This window comes from Sebastes fasciatus, chromosome 5 (assembly GCF_043250625.1).
Source record: "Sebastes fasciatus isolate fSebFas1 chromosome 5, fSebFas1.pri, whole genome shotgun sequence".
NCBI lineage: Eukaryota > Metazoa > Chordata > Actinopteri > Perciformes > Sebastidae > Sebastes > Sebastes fasciatus.
This window is the reverse complement of record NC_133799.1, coordinates 22,622,085-22,636,677: the sequence shown is the minus strand read 5'-3', so window position 1 is coordinate 22,636,677 and position 14,593 is coordinate 22,622,085. Positions and strand designations below refer to the sequence as shown.

At 42.4% G+C, this 14,593-nt stretch overlaps 1 long non-coding RNA gene across 2 annotated transcripts in view; it reads left to right on the top strand.

The window, feature by feature from the left end:
• Positions 1–283: 283 nt before the first annotated feature.
• Positions 284–14,593, top strand: part of LOC141767996 (uncharacterized) — a 52,327-nt gene continuing 38,017 nt past the window's right edge. Inside the window, exon 1 of one of the 2 annotated variants that reach the window (XR_012593979.1) lies at positions 284–799. This is a non-coding gene — a long non-coding RNA (uncharacterized LOC141767996). The remainder of the gene's footprint in view (positions 800–14,593) is intronic. The other variant, XR_012593978.1, reaches the window with a different exon arrangement.

The following is a 14,593-nucleotide window of genomic DNA, read 5'->3' as shown; positions in this document are numbered from 1 at the left end:
TTCATTTTAATACGCTTCCTCTAAAATAAGATTCACTCAAGGAAAGAGAAAATAAAATAAAAAAACAGATAGATATTTGCTTTGGCTCCTCTGTCATTGCATCGCAAACACCAAATACAATGAATACATAATCAAACACAAACCAGGGGCAACACAACACAGCTTCCAGTTCATGTGTCCAATTAGCATACCATGCTGGTTGGCTGTGTGAGAGACAGACAGACAGAAGGAAATATCAAAACATGCCTCCTTGTTGTCAGCTGTGACACATAATCAAAGGAGAGGAAGCTTCTCTACAAGAAGAGGGGTGTTACGTTACATTAGCCTCTGATGTTTTGGCAGGAATAAAGTGTGCAGTGTGGAAAGTGTGGCGGTGCTGCTGGTCACCATACGTACTGTAGGTCTGTGAAGGCAGCACTGATGCCACCCAGGTGACGACAATTAAAGGAATCAGAGGAAGTTGTGCTCTCTGAACAACCAGGATTGAGAACAAGTAACTTTTTAGAGCAAGAATATCCTCAGAGTTTTTGTTGTTTTCTTATATACCAGGTCCTGTTGTGTGGGCAGAGGGTGCAAATTTGTGTCTTTGACTTCCTTTTCACCCACCACACAGGAGGTGCAGTCTGGATCACAGCTCTGGTTTGTCTGCCATACATTCAGACACTTTAGGTAAAGAGAGAAAAATTGCCTACTGTAGTGCCACTTCAGGAACTTGACCGGGCCCGGCCTTCGCTCTGTGTGCAGTGAATGAGTTTGGCAGCAGCTGGGCTCCCATTGATGACGGACTGGAGAGAGAAAGGTAAGGGGGTCTCGTGTGTGTGTGTGTCTAACAGATCTGGCTAAAAATAGATTTGTGTGTGGACGTGGTGGAGGAGGAAAAACTAAAAAATGAAGAAGATTAGGAACGGATTGTATTTTTCACACTGACGCGTTGACTCATTTAATGCAAATGGGCTCTGTTGTCTCACTCTTTCTCTGTCTCCCACAATCAGTACTTCTCTGTTGACGCAGGGGAAGATAAACTGAAATTTTATGGTCCCTGCAGCCTCGGGCGAAGGACAACACACACGTCAGTAAACGCAGTGTGTCGACCATCATCAAGCAAATCTGGATAATCCATTTCAGCCACTGGCATACTGATGTTTTGTTCTTCCTGACACAAGACAGTGGCTTCAGACAGGGCCTTACGCGTAATTTAATATATCAATAATACTGATGTCATGAGTCCAAACTCTCCCACCACAACGCCACTCCCACTTAGAAATATTTGACTAGCCACCAAGGGACTTATATTTCAATGTTTCAACATTTTCAGGAATACAATTCTGGAAGAAAAAAGGCTTTTTTTTTTTTAAATATGCCGAGGCAAAACAGAAACATCACTGAGGACATGTCCACAATGGTGTAGCCATAGTACCCGGCTCCAAGGTATAACCATGGCGACGCAGGTATTGTTTTCGCTTTGTGAGTCTGTATGTGAGTCACCATTGCGAAATGTGGTCCTGGAGACACCAACTGTAGCGGGAACTACCACAGAAGAGGTTTTGAGCATAGACTTTATATAAGAAGTGGACGTTGTCACTGTGACGTCATCCATTGGTTTGTGGACTATGGTTTTTAAGCCTCGAGTTCGGCACTTTGGCGTCCGCCATCTTGGTTTCGGGCCGTCGCCATCTTGGTTTTGGCCTGTCGCCATCTTGGTATTTAACCATCGCCATCTTGGTTTTAACCATCGCCATCTTGGTTTTGGCCTATCGCCATCTTGGTTTTTAACCATCGCCATCTTGGTTTTGGCCTGTCGCCATCTTGGTATTTAACCATCGCCATCTTGGTTTTAACCATCACCATCTTTGTTTTTGGCCGTCGTCAAATTGTTTTTTGCAACCAGAAATGACACGAGAGGGTGGAGCTAAACTATAAGACATTTTTAGGTGACCAAAAATATCTTTTGAATTGAAAACACACGGTGAAAGGGTTAAAGTTCTAAGACGAATACACGGACAACGCCGTGGTAGCGACCTGTCAATCACAAGGTAGCCACGCCCTAAAGCATCCCCTGCTTTATGGTCTATTTGACTCTAAATGGTACCATCATTTACTAAATGAACATCATGCTTTATTGAAGAAGACTTGAAACTAGCGGTTGAGACCATAAACTCATGTTTACAATGTTTACTGAGGTAATAAATCAAGTGAGAAGTAGACTCATTTTCTCATAGACTTCTATACAATCAGACTTCTTTTTGCAACCAGAGGAGTCGCCCTCTGCTGGCTATTAGAAAGAATGCAGGTTTAAGGCACTTCAGCATTGGCTTCACTTTTCAGACCCGGAGGTTGCCGCCTGGTTTGGAGTACTTTGCCAGGTGTTCTGTTTGTCTGTGGACCGATTTTGTCACCGCGATAGATAGCATCCCAACAGTGCAAGATGCAGTCATGAAACTTTACATGTGTGTAGTTGAGATCAAAATGAAGGCTGATTCGAAGATGGGTGTGGTCCGAGCAAGAGCGCTGCAAGTAGAGTGGTAGGAAGTTGGGAAGGGGCCAATGACGTCGCGGCCGGTGTGATCCCATCTCAAGATGATCATTTTCTTTGACTTCACCTCTTTTTTCCCTCCCTCTCTTCTCCTGATCTCTCCGTTCCCTCACTCTTTCTGCTCATCTTCTTCTTCAAATTGCAAAGGAAAAAAAATAATTGTTGCATATTTAGTCTAATCAACCCCAAATAATAGTCACGAGTGCCTCATTCAGCAGCGGGGTGGCACAAACACAGCACTAACCAGCAACAAGGACTAACCAGGACTAACCAGTCACTTGGGCTGTCGCTCCGCTAATCACCCACAGGGGGCGCTATGGATCCAGGTTTGAGCGCTGGTGGCCCCATTATTACAATTTAATGGTTTATGTGAGTGAAGAGGCAATGTTCCTCTCTCTCTCTCTCTCTCCCTCTCTCTCTCTCTCTCTCCCTCTCTCTCTCTCTCTCTCTCTCTCTCTCTCTCTCTCTCTCTCTCTCTCTCTCTCTCTCCCTCTCTCCCTCCCAGCAGAAAGCTGTGTGCTGCTCTTATCTGGCCAGACCTGCTGCAGGAGCCAACCTGCAGTGCATTAAACAAGCCACCACCACTGACACACACACACACACACGCACACACACACACACACACACACACACATATATATATAAACAGGCAAATACACACACAGCAGCATGTGTGTGTGTGTGTGTGTGTGTGTGTGTGTGTGTGACTGGCTGTGGAAATGAACAGAATAATGAGAGAGGAGCGACAGTCAGAGACAGTTAAAGGCAGGAGAAGGAGAGTTCATCAGGGGGATTGATTGGACAGTCTATTGTAGTGTATATTTGTGAATAATTCATCTCAGAGATTACACTCAGAGAAAATGATGAACATGTAATGTGTTCTCTCTCTGTGTACCCTGAGCAAGAAAGTGACCTGGAGATGAGTGGTCTTAATGGGATTGTGTAAATTGGCTTTTAAAAAATATGAATATTAAAGATGCCACAGAGTTAAAATAGATTTAAAGTGGCAGTAGGCAGTATATATTTTTGGCATCATTGAGCAAAAAATTACATAATAACCTTTCAGCATGTTGTAATTCAAGTGTTCTGAGAGAGACTACTGCACCTCCTCATGGCTCTGTTTTCAGGCTTTAAAAAAAATCTAGCCCGTGACGGGAGACTTTGGCCAATCACAGGTCATTTCAGAGAGCGAGAGAGCGTTCCTATTGGCTGTGCTCCGACTGGTGGAAGGTGCTTGGTATTTCCTCAACTGATCTCAACATGGCTGCCGGGTCATAAACATTCTCATTTTACAGCTCAACAGTACACTACAAGATGTTTCTGAAAACTATGGGATGCACCGATACCAGTATCGGGTATCGAGTCCGATACTGTGCTCATATACTCGTACTCGCAAAATGGCTCTGCACCGTTACCACTTTTTACCGCAGCGTGACATTAACCTCTTGTCACCATCTTTTGGGTCCTCACGCTCCACCTCCCCAACGGTGCGGGTGAAACGGGCCGGTGGTGCGCCCGACCCCGCTGGGTTGGGATCCCACCTCAGCCGGCACACGTTGGTCCTCACTTTCATTGAGCCACGGAATTTCGCTTGCGCCCTCTGATGGGTCGGATGGGTTGCCGACATCGCTGCAGACCCCTGGCGCCTTTTACTTGGGCCGCGGCATGACGCGTTTTGGGACACACTGAGGACAGTCCGCCCCGGTCGACAGTCGCACAGGGAGTAGGGGGTCCTGTTCCTACCCGGCAGGGAGAGAGGGCTCAGCGAGCCCTTTGTCCATGGTGCGGCAAGGTCCGGGTGGGGAGTGATGTAAAGCTGCGGCCGCGAGCCGCCTTCGTCCCGAGCCTTTCCAAGCCGACCAAGAGCCGGTCGCGGCGCACCGCCTCGTATGCGGGACTCCCCAGCCTGCCGTGTGTCGCTCACACCCTCCAGCTGGCTGCTAACGAGGGTGTTTTGGCACAGAGAAGTACTCATATCGGTACTCGGTGTCAGCGAGTACCCAAATGTAAGTACTGCTGAAAACATTTGAGGAGAGAAATAGTCATTACAGTAACAGAATATTGATTCATATTTGATCAGCGCTGCCTAGTTTGATCGTTTGATCGGAGTTCGCGAGTGATTGACAGCTGCTCAGAGACGGGAAGGCTCCAGCTCAGCTCTGATTGGTTGTTTTCCTCCGGTCTGTGAAATCTTGCGGATGCCGTTAGGAGCACCGGAGGACACCGGATTACCTGTTTTCAGATTTACCTGTCTCATGCACTACTGTCAGGATATAGTGACCGTTTTATATAAAAAAAATAACTTCTTTTTAAATCGTATTTGCTCCATTTCCACCTACTGCAGCTTTAAACTGAAAATATATTTGGCTATTTTGGTGTTATGGTTGAACTGTTTTCCGATATTTGACAAATCTTGAAATTGAAATCTTGAATGTTGGATTTTTTTTGTTTCTTTTTACACATGGATAACAAATAACAGAGGTATCTGTGCATGAAACCTGTCAACTTTGCAGCCATCTGAGTCATGCCAACTGTGTGTGACAAGTGTCTGCTTTGCCACGGTGAAAAAGTTTGGTGTTTTTTTTGGGGAGGGAAATGCTCACACACACACACACACACACACACACACTCTCCATCTCTGTCGCTTTGATTCACACACACCTACACTGAGAATAAGAGAGAGATGGAGGGACACATCCACCAGAGCGAACCTGCATGGTTGGAACTTTATTTCACCACATCTGTCACAAACCTAAAAAACAAGGATTCAATCAGATCTTTTAACAACATGTCAAATCAAAAATTCAGAGCACATTTTTTTTTTTTTTTTAAACAGCCATGCACGTACACATTGGGGAGAGACAGACATGTACATACAGCACGGATGCTACCCGGACTATTAAACTCCAAGCTGCCCGACACGCCACTCTCTCCAAACTAGGCGCACAGGCATGAGCGGCCGGTTTCAAGCTGCCCTCTCTGTGAATTGATTCTACTATGAGCCTACACGAATCTCTGCTCTGCAAGGCGGGGGTGAGCTCTGCAAAACAGCTCCTCCAATATGCCTCAAAACATCACTCATTATCACACAATGCAACATAAATATCTTTAATATAGTCTTATAATTGTGTTTATTTCGCTAGAGCAGAAAAACAGCTCGTTTCTTGAGGAGTTTGTGGTATCGCCCAGATTAAGCCACCCCCTTAGTGCCAAATGGAACATTCCACAATTTATTCCAGGGAAAGACTGACAGTTTTTTGGGTCATGAAGCAGCTGTTCAAGTCAGCAGCCTGTCCTCCCTCTGCTGGAATAAGAAATTAGTCCATTTTAAAGTAAATAACTAAAGCCTCTGGCCGATAAGAAGGAATTATAGAATGGTGTGCAGGCTCAATTTGACGGAGAGAGAGCCCCCAAAACAGTTAAATCCAATAAATATGATTTTTTTTTTCACCCCCCCAACCCATCCTCCTCTTCCTCCTCCATCAAATTATTAAACACATTGGTGCTATAGAGTTAGGCCAAGTTATTATCAACACAAGGGAAGATGCGATGCTATATACCATAATGCAACCCATTATTGAGAGAATTACATTTGCAAGGCTGTCCCCCTATAAACAGCCTGGATATGCACACTTAATGACGTGAAATTAATTTCTGGTGCTTGAATGAAAATTTTCGGCCCCCTGAAGGTCACGCCAGAGCATCATCTGTGTGAGGTTTGATTTCTAATTGTCAGAACCGATTGTTGTTGATGATGAGGAGACGGTTTTGCTTATATAACTGTCACCATTTTATGTCAGTTATCACTCCAGTTGGGAGTTTGACAGTAATTTGATGTATGGAGGGAGTGCACGACGATGATCTTTTGTATATTTAAGGGCTGTCAATCGATTTAAATATTGAATCGCATGATTGTCCATTGTTAATCGCACATTTTTTATCTGTTCAAAATGTACCTTAAAGGGAGATTTGTCAAGTATTTAATACTCTTATCAACATGGGAGTGGGCAAATATGCTTGCTTTATGCAAATGTATGTATATATTTATAACTGGAAATCAATTAACAACACAAAACAATGACAAATATTGTCCAGAAACCCTCACAGGTACTGCAGTTAGCATAAAAAAATGGCAAACTCAAGCCTAACAGGCAACAACAGCTGTCAGTGTGTCAGTGTGCTGACTTGACTATGACTTGCCCAAAACTGCATGTGATTATAATAAAGTGGGCATGTCTGTAAAGGGGAGACTCGTGGGTACCCATAAATACCATTTTAATTCACATATCTTGAGGTCAGAGGTCAAGGGACCCCTTTGAAAATGGCAATACCAGTTTTTCCTCGCCAAAATTTAGCGTGACTTCGTAGCGTTATTCAGCCTCTTTGGCAACAAGCTAGTATGACATGGTTGGTACCAAACCAGAATAAACTAGTTTACGTGGCAGCTGTATAACAGAAGTGTTTACTATAGAAAATAAATATGGGAGTATCTGTGTGTGCTTTTTTCTTTCATAGGGGACATATCATGCTCATTTCCAGGTTCATACTTGTATTTTCTGCGTTAATTCCTTAAAGAAATTAGTGACGTTAAACGTTATTATCGCATTAACTTTGACAGCCCTTCTATTTATGGGTGAAACCCCCTTCAAGGCAACAAGAGTAAAAATCAATATGATGTACTAAAAAATTTACAAAATACCTATTTTAAGGGGGAAACCTTTGCCAACATCATTTAATTTAATGCAGTATTATTGAAATAGAAGTGGTAATTGTGGTGTTTTTTTTTATCTTTCCATCACCGTTTTCCTGCTTTGATGTTTTTCTTTATTTCATTGGAGTTTGAGTCACTGTAACTGGTTGGTACCTATGGATTCCTTAGGTGTTCTAGTCTTATATGATACCAGTGTCTTCACTATAGCTTTAAAACTGAACTCACAACAACCTAAAAATCACATGTTGTGTTAATGCAAAGGGACCTGTTTGGAATGGCCATGACAGTTTTTCCTCGCCAAAATTTAAAAATTTTGGAGCGTAATTTAGCCTCCTTCATGACAAGAGTATGACATGGTTAAAGAAATTAGTGGCGTCAAAAAGGAATTTGCATTAACGCGTTATTATCGCGTTAACTTTGACAGTATATTCCTAAAGTCATTTATTCTGCACTCTGACTCATTAGACGTCCTTACACAGAATTAATAAATTTGTTGAACAAAAGCTCTGTTTGCCATAGTTAAGTCACTTATCTTTTTGACCTTTCACAGCAGGTGCTATGTGAGACTTTCTCTGTAATTAATTCATCTGGCTTTAAACAAAACGCCACCTAACACCTTTTGAATCTATTAGTTCAAACATATTCCAGATTTTAAAAGGGCTTCATTAGGTAAGTTATTTAAGTAACAATTAGATATTGTGGCAACATATAATTAAGTTTCATGAAGCATAGTGTACGAGATCAGCAGTTTGTATCCTGAGCTACTATTGTTTTCATTTCATTGTATGTAATATAAGGGCATTACATCCTCCTCGTTTTCAGTACAGTGGAACTAATGCTGAAAGTGGTTCATAAAGTTGACTTGTGATATCATTAAGTATCTCTTAATCTATGACATACAGCAGATAAAATTGATAAAAATGATCAAACGTGAAGACTGTGCAGACTGACTGTGTTCTGTGTGGCGGAGTATTGAAAATGAAAAAGATGAGTCATTTGTAATCTCTTCAGTGAAAACACAGATTTATTTTCATTAAGCTAAACTGCTCTCATATGTAAATATTACTGTAATGGACTTTATGTTTGCATCTTGACATTTATGGACTAAATTACTTTATTAAATAGGGAAAAATCAAACAAGTTGAATTAGAATGATATTACATAAGCTTATATTCTTCAAAGACATAAAATCACAATAACACCAACGCCATTAATAGCAATGACTTGTATGTAGTAAATGAACAGATGTTACATGATGTCCATGGGGAGAAAACTGAAATTGTCTTGGTAAACTTGTTTTACAAAAATAATAAAAGCCCCATTTATATTAAAATCGCTAATTAATCTGTATATCTAAAACAAGATATAATATATATTACTATTCAATCGATTAAAATACTTAATCGCAAATTAATCGTACATTTTTTTATCTGTTCAAAATGTACCTTAAAGTGAGATTTGTCAAGTATTTAATACTCTTATTAACATGGGAGTGGACAAATATGCTGCTTTATGCAAATGTATGTATATATTTATTATTGGAAATCAATTCACAACACAAAACAATGACAAATATTGTCCAGAAACCCTCACAGGTACTGCATTTAGCATAAAAAAATGGCAAACTAAAGCCCAACAGACGACAACAGCTGTCAGTGTGTCAGTGAGCTGACTTGACTATGACTCTCCCCAAAACTGCATGTGATTATCATAAAGTGTGCATGTCAGTAAAGGGGAGACTCGTGGGTACCCATAGAACCCATTTACATTCACATATCTTGAGATCAGAGGTCAAGGGGACCCCTTTGAAAATGGCCATGACAGTTTTTCCTTTAATTTAGCGTAAGTTTGGAGCGTTATTTAACCTCCTTCGTGACAAGCTAGAATGACATAGTCGGTACCGATGGATAAAACTGAGCCCGCAACAACCTAAAAATTGCAAGTTGCATTAATGCGTTAAAGAAATTATTGCCGTTAAAATGAATTTGCGTTAACGCGTTATTATCGCGTTAACTTTTACAGCTATAATTATTATTATTATATGTTTATATAATTTCCTTAGTGTCATCAACATCTGTTGTGTGTGGTAAGACCATGAAATCAAATCAAACCACTGACCGTAGACTGTAAAATAGTTATCTGTTGAAAAATCGGAACATTTTTCTGCATAAAGTCTTTGTTATAAGGGACAAAATGCATGAAATAAAGTATTGTGTAACACCGGCTTAATTGTATGTAGCTAAATAAGAAGGCGTTAGGGCCTGGCTGCTATTTAACTGGATTGAATTTACACTAAAACCCCATTCTCACTTTTCTCACTTATTCCTTCACATCTTTCTGTTTTTAATTTCATTCTTCCATTTCATCATGTCGTCCACCTGATCCATTTGTCTCTCTACCTCTACATTTCTCCCTCCCTCCCTCCACGCCACTCTCCATCTGTTGGCCTTCCTCCATCTCTTCTTCCACCCCCCTCCACCTCTCCTCCTCCCCTCCTGTCTGCCCAGAGTCACCAGTCATCCACCAGCATGCGTTCCTCCTCTGGTCATAATGGAGATCATATGTTGAAGCCAGCTCTGAAACCCAACACGGGACGTCCACATCAAATAAAACCTGCTGTCAGCAGCGGGGCCCGGCTCTGCCAAGGGGAGTGAAACCGTATCTGCGCAGGCCTCACCAACACGCCGTAAAATGGAAGCCCAAAAGACCGACACACAGACCGACCGACAGACAGACCACACCTCTCTGGGAGACATTCCAGTCTCCCCCTGCAAAACAGTTTTTGTCACATATTGGTTGAGGTGCGCTCAAACCCCCGACATGAAGTTTACTAAGACTTGCAGCTGTCAATCATTCAGAAACGACGTCTGATTGGCAGGCGATTTGTAGAACCGCAAGAAGATTCAACGCTTGTCGTCTTAAAAATGTTAACACTGTCTTTGCGCTTCCGTCATCACTGTGGCATGCTCATAAGTCATCTGATCCTCTTGTTTATTGCATTACCTTCCTTCCTTGCCTGAATACATGGATTTTCATGGATGTTGCTCATCCTTGTGCGCTAAGTTGTCTTGTGAAATGTGCTCATCTTTTGCCAATGAACAAAACAGCGCTGATTTCAAGTTGGCGCCAAATGTGGATAGCTCAAACTTGGAGCATCGCTGGACTATTAAAACTGCATTACGCTGTGAGAGGAATGTGAAAAGAAAGGGCTGATTATAACCTTGATTTGGCCATGACGATTGATTTTCAAGTTCATGGAGAGTCTGCACTGATCTGCAGAAAAAAGGGCAGGTCGCCCTCAGTTACCATCAAGTATCTTACGATTATATAAAAGATGTTTGATACATTCATAACTGGAAAACGCACACTAAAACCCCGTAACAAGCAGCAGCTCAGATACGGGCCAGGTGCAGTTTGTTGCCATATCTGGGATGGAGTCCAGTTGAATACTTGCTCAACCTTTTAAAACTATATTATTTGGAAGTACACAGCCTGTTAAAGGAGACATATCATGCTCATTTTCAGGTTCATACTTGTATTTTGGGTTTCTACTAGAACATGTTTACCTGCTTTAATGTTCAAGAAACACATTATCTTGTCATACTGACTGACTCTGAATATACCCGTATTCACCCTCTGTCTGAAATGCTCCGTTTTAGCAGCTGTCTCTTTAAGACCCCCTACTGAAAAAGCCCAGTCTGCTCTGATTGGCCGGCGAGAAAAATATGGTGCACCTTTGCAAAGGTAGTTCCAACACATTCTCATTATAACTCGTCACATACCACCGTTTTGTCACGCCCCCGTGGTGTCACTTTAGGTTAAGGCAACCAGGTCCACTTAGTTAGGGTTTAGAAAAGAACAACATGGTTGGGCTTAAAGCCTGTGTTGTAGTACTCAAGATCGGTCTTGGTCTTGAGACCGATCTAAAGACCACTTTTTGAAGGTCTCGGTCTTAGAATCAACCGATTTTTATATATATATATTTTAAATATTTTCGGTCTTGTCTCAGTCTCAGACAAAGAGGACTCTGGATTTTATTTCAAGACCCCAACTGCAGGGGTATCACTAAACTGCCTCTGCATTGTCTGATTTATTTGTTAACATTATTCCTGTGGTTGCTCGTAGAACACAAATGAAAATTCCCACACATAAAATTTGCCTCTTCAATGCCGTTTGATTATTTTATCAAGACATTTCTCATGGTAACACTTATACATACACACATATAGGCAGCATATATGGCAGTAAATCATTTGTTTTCTGTGGGTATTTTTATGAGAATGTGGATCTTTCAGATCAATTTGATGAGTGCCTCTGGTTAGCATGTTACACATTTTATCGGAAGTGTGTCATGCAGTGTGAGACTCGCACTGGTCTGGTCTTGGTTTTGGTCTTGACTCAGTCTCGCCCTTCGTCTTGGTATTGGTCTTGACTTGGTCTCAACCCCCCCAAAGTCTTAGTCTTGTCTCGGTCTCGATACACTCTATTCTTGGTTGGTCATGACTTGGTCTCGGTTTAGGTGGTCTTGACTACAACCCTGCTTAAAACTACGTCTTTTCGCTCTTTAAACTACATCACCACACTCCCAGCGCAGCGGCGTTATCAAACGCTGACGGCCGTGACGAAGCCTCAGTATTTGACGCCCTGGGAATGAGAGCAGGCTATAGGAAGGGGAGCCAAATCTGAATTTTTTGTTGAATCACATGTTTTCTGAACTAGACAGCCCACAAAAAACTGACTGGGTTGTCTTATTTCACAGTTTGTGGGTTGGTAGCCACTCCCAATACCCAAACAGTAACCATCATCTTCATACTTGTACCCAAAAAGGGGTGCTTATGTTAAACTGGTGACTATCAGATCATCAGAAATCTAAAACAGTGTACTTGTATATTATGGTTGTAATCTGTTTAAATCAGTGGCTTCCTGTGTGGCGATACACGCATGTAGCCCGTGGCCCACCGCCCACCGTATAAGGCGGCGGCGGCAGCATCACCATTTCTCAGCAGATATGACTGAGATTGAATTGCCCTTCCAGTCCCCGTGTGTGAGCGGTGCAGATAGAGATCCAGAGTAAGAGCTGGAAGATGGATGGAGCATCGGCGGTGATGGTACTGCTGCTGCTGCTGGGGGTGGGGGGGAAGGTGGAAGCCGGAGTGTCCTGTTGTTCGTCAAGTAGCTGAGAGATCAGATGCTATCGGGCCAGGAGGTGTCTGCTCTGCTCGGCTCCGCTCTGCAGCCCGAGCGCTGCACACAGCAGTCAGTTTACGTAAAGGATAAACAGTGACCCGGGGGTTGTAATCCACTAGCAGGCCGAGCAGGAGCTGTGTGGATTACTGGAGGCTAACTGTAGCCTCTCCACTTGTTTTACACCTCAAGAGGATCCTAATTGAGCTAAATCTCATTATTTATGGCTGGCTATGGAGACGGTAATCAGAGTGGCTGGTGTGTCTTTAAACAGATCAGTCAGGAGCTGCGCCTGCTAATGCGAGCATGTGCCCAGCACACACACACACACACATACACACACAGGTTCAGTTTCCAGGTTGCTCTCATGAGAAGACTTAGCAGAGGGAGGGAAAATGGTCATTAGAGGCTCCAGTACACTCATCATCACTGTGTTGCACATGTGTTAGTGTGTGTTTTTGTGAGAAAGACAGATGAAACGTACCAGGAGAAATGAACATCACTGTCACTTGTAAATGACGGATTTAATGTTTTCATAAAACAATACATAACGAGATATTTTCCTCCCCTTTTATGTCTTCTGGTTTAATGAATCCAGCTGATGCAGATCCAGAATATTCATTGCAAGCGGCTACCTAGACCAGCAATTTCCCGTGTTATTAAAAGGCAGGGATCGTTGATAGGAAGATATGAAGTTTCATTGCCTGCTGATATGAGAATTATGAATGGCGACAGGGGGCAAGAGCTGGCCCCCGTGTGGAGCCATGGCGCTGAGGGGTCTGCAGCCTCACTGAGACAATGGGGGAAGAGAGAAACTCCAAGAGCAGTTCATATAAATGTCACGCTTTCTTAGACTGCTAATAAAAAAAAAGGAACAAGGCTCACAATAAAAGCCGCATCGGACGAGCAAAAAGAGAAATTAAGAAAGCGAGAAAGAAAAGGACAGAAAGAAGACGAGCGTGTTAATATATGTCAGACAAAAGAGGAGAAAACGATATCAGACAAAATGGCGGTGGAGAGATTTTGCAAAGATTTAGCGATGGTCGGGATGAGGTGATGTGGAGCAGAGTGAACGAGAGAGAAAGAAGAGAGATGGTGGTTTGGGAGTTTAGAAACCTCTCAACCATATGCATTTCTATGTCTGCAATATACATGCAAATGGCGGCATGCATGAGCAGAGATAGTTTTTTTTTTTTTTTTTTTTCAGAGGCATTACCCTGAACGATGCCAAGCTCCAGCCCACCATCAACACAACACACACAGAGCTGCAGACGACACTGGACATTTAACTCTTTAATTTAGCATTTTCTCCCCTCAATCTTCCATCTCTGCAAATCCCAATCTGTATTCATGACTGTAGGTGAAGTCATGTCTTGTGTTCAAAGAGTTATTTTAACAGACGATTACATTTTTTTGGCAACACACAGAATGGGAAAAATAAAAGACGATTTAGAGTCGGGGAGAGACAATAAAACAGAGAGACAAAAATACAGATCCATGGTGCCTGTCGGAAGGGGGACCTGGATTTGATTTTGGCAAACAGCTCCTACAACTCCAACACAGACATGGAGAACCCAGGGAGACGTAAAGCTCCAAAAGAAGGAGCTCTGTTTTTCGGATGCCGATCAGGCCGCTGGATGGAGAGAGAACCTGTCTGGAACAGATATTTTATTGAGACACATGAATGCTTGAGAGGACATTTACTGTCCATTTTACATCAAAGTACTTGGCCAGCAACGGGAGAAATACTATATGTCTCAATGCGTATGTGTAGGTCTATGGGGACCAATGTGAATTTTAGACTCTGAGAGAGAGGACGTGAAATGCTTCACGTTTTTGGAAAGTGAAGCATTTTGGCAGCTCTAAACTCCTTCGAAGGGCTTTTTGCAGGTAGAGACTTGGTTTTAGGGAAAGATTAGAATTAGATGTAGGTTAAAGCTTCAGTGAGCAAACAAGTTTTTGATGACATTTCATGCACGTTACCACACATTAAAAAACATCAGATGCTCACACACACATGAGATACAATCAGTAGAACTGTTAAAGCTTCAATAGGCAACACATTTTTGGCATCATTGTGCAAAAATTCAATAATAACCTTTCAGCATATTGAAATTCAAGTGTTATGAGAGAAAACTAGATTTCTGCACCTCCTCATGGCTCTG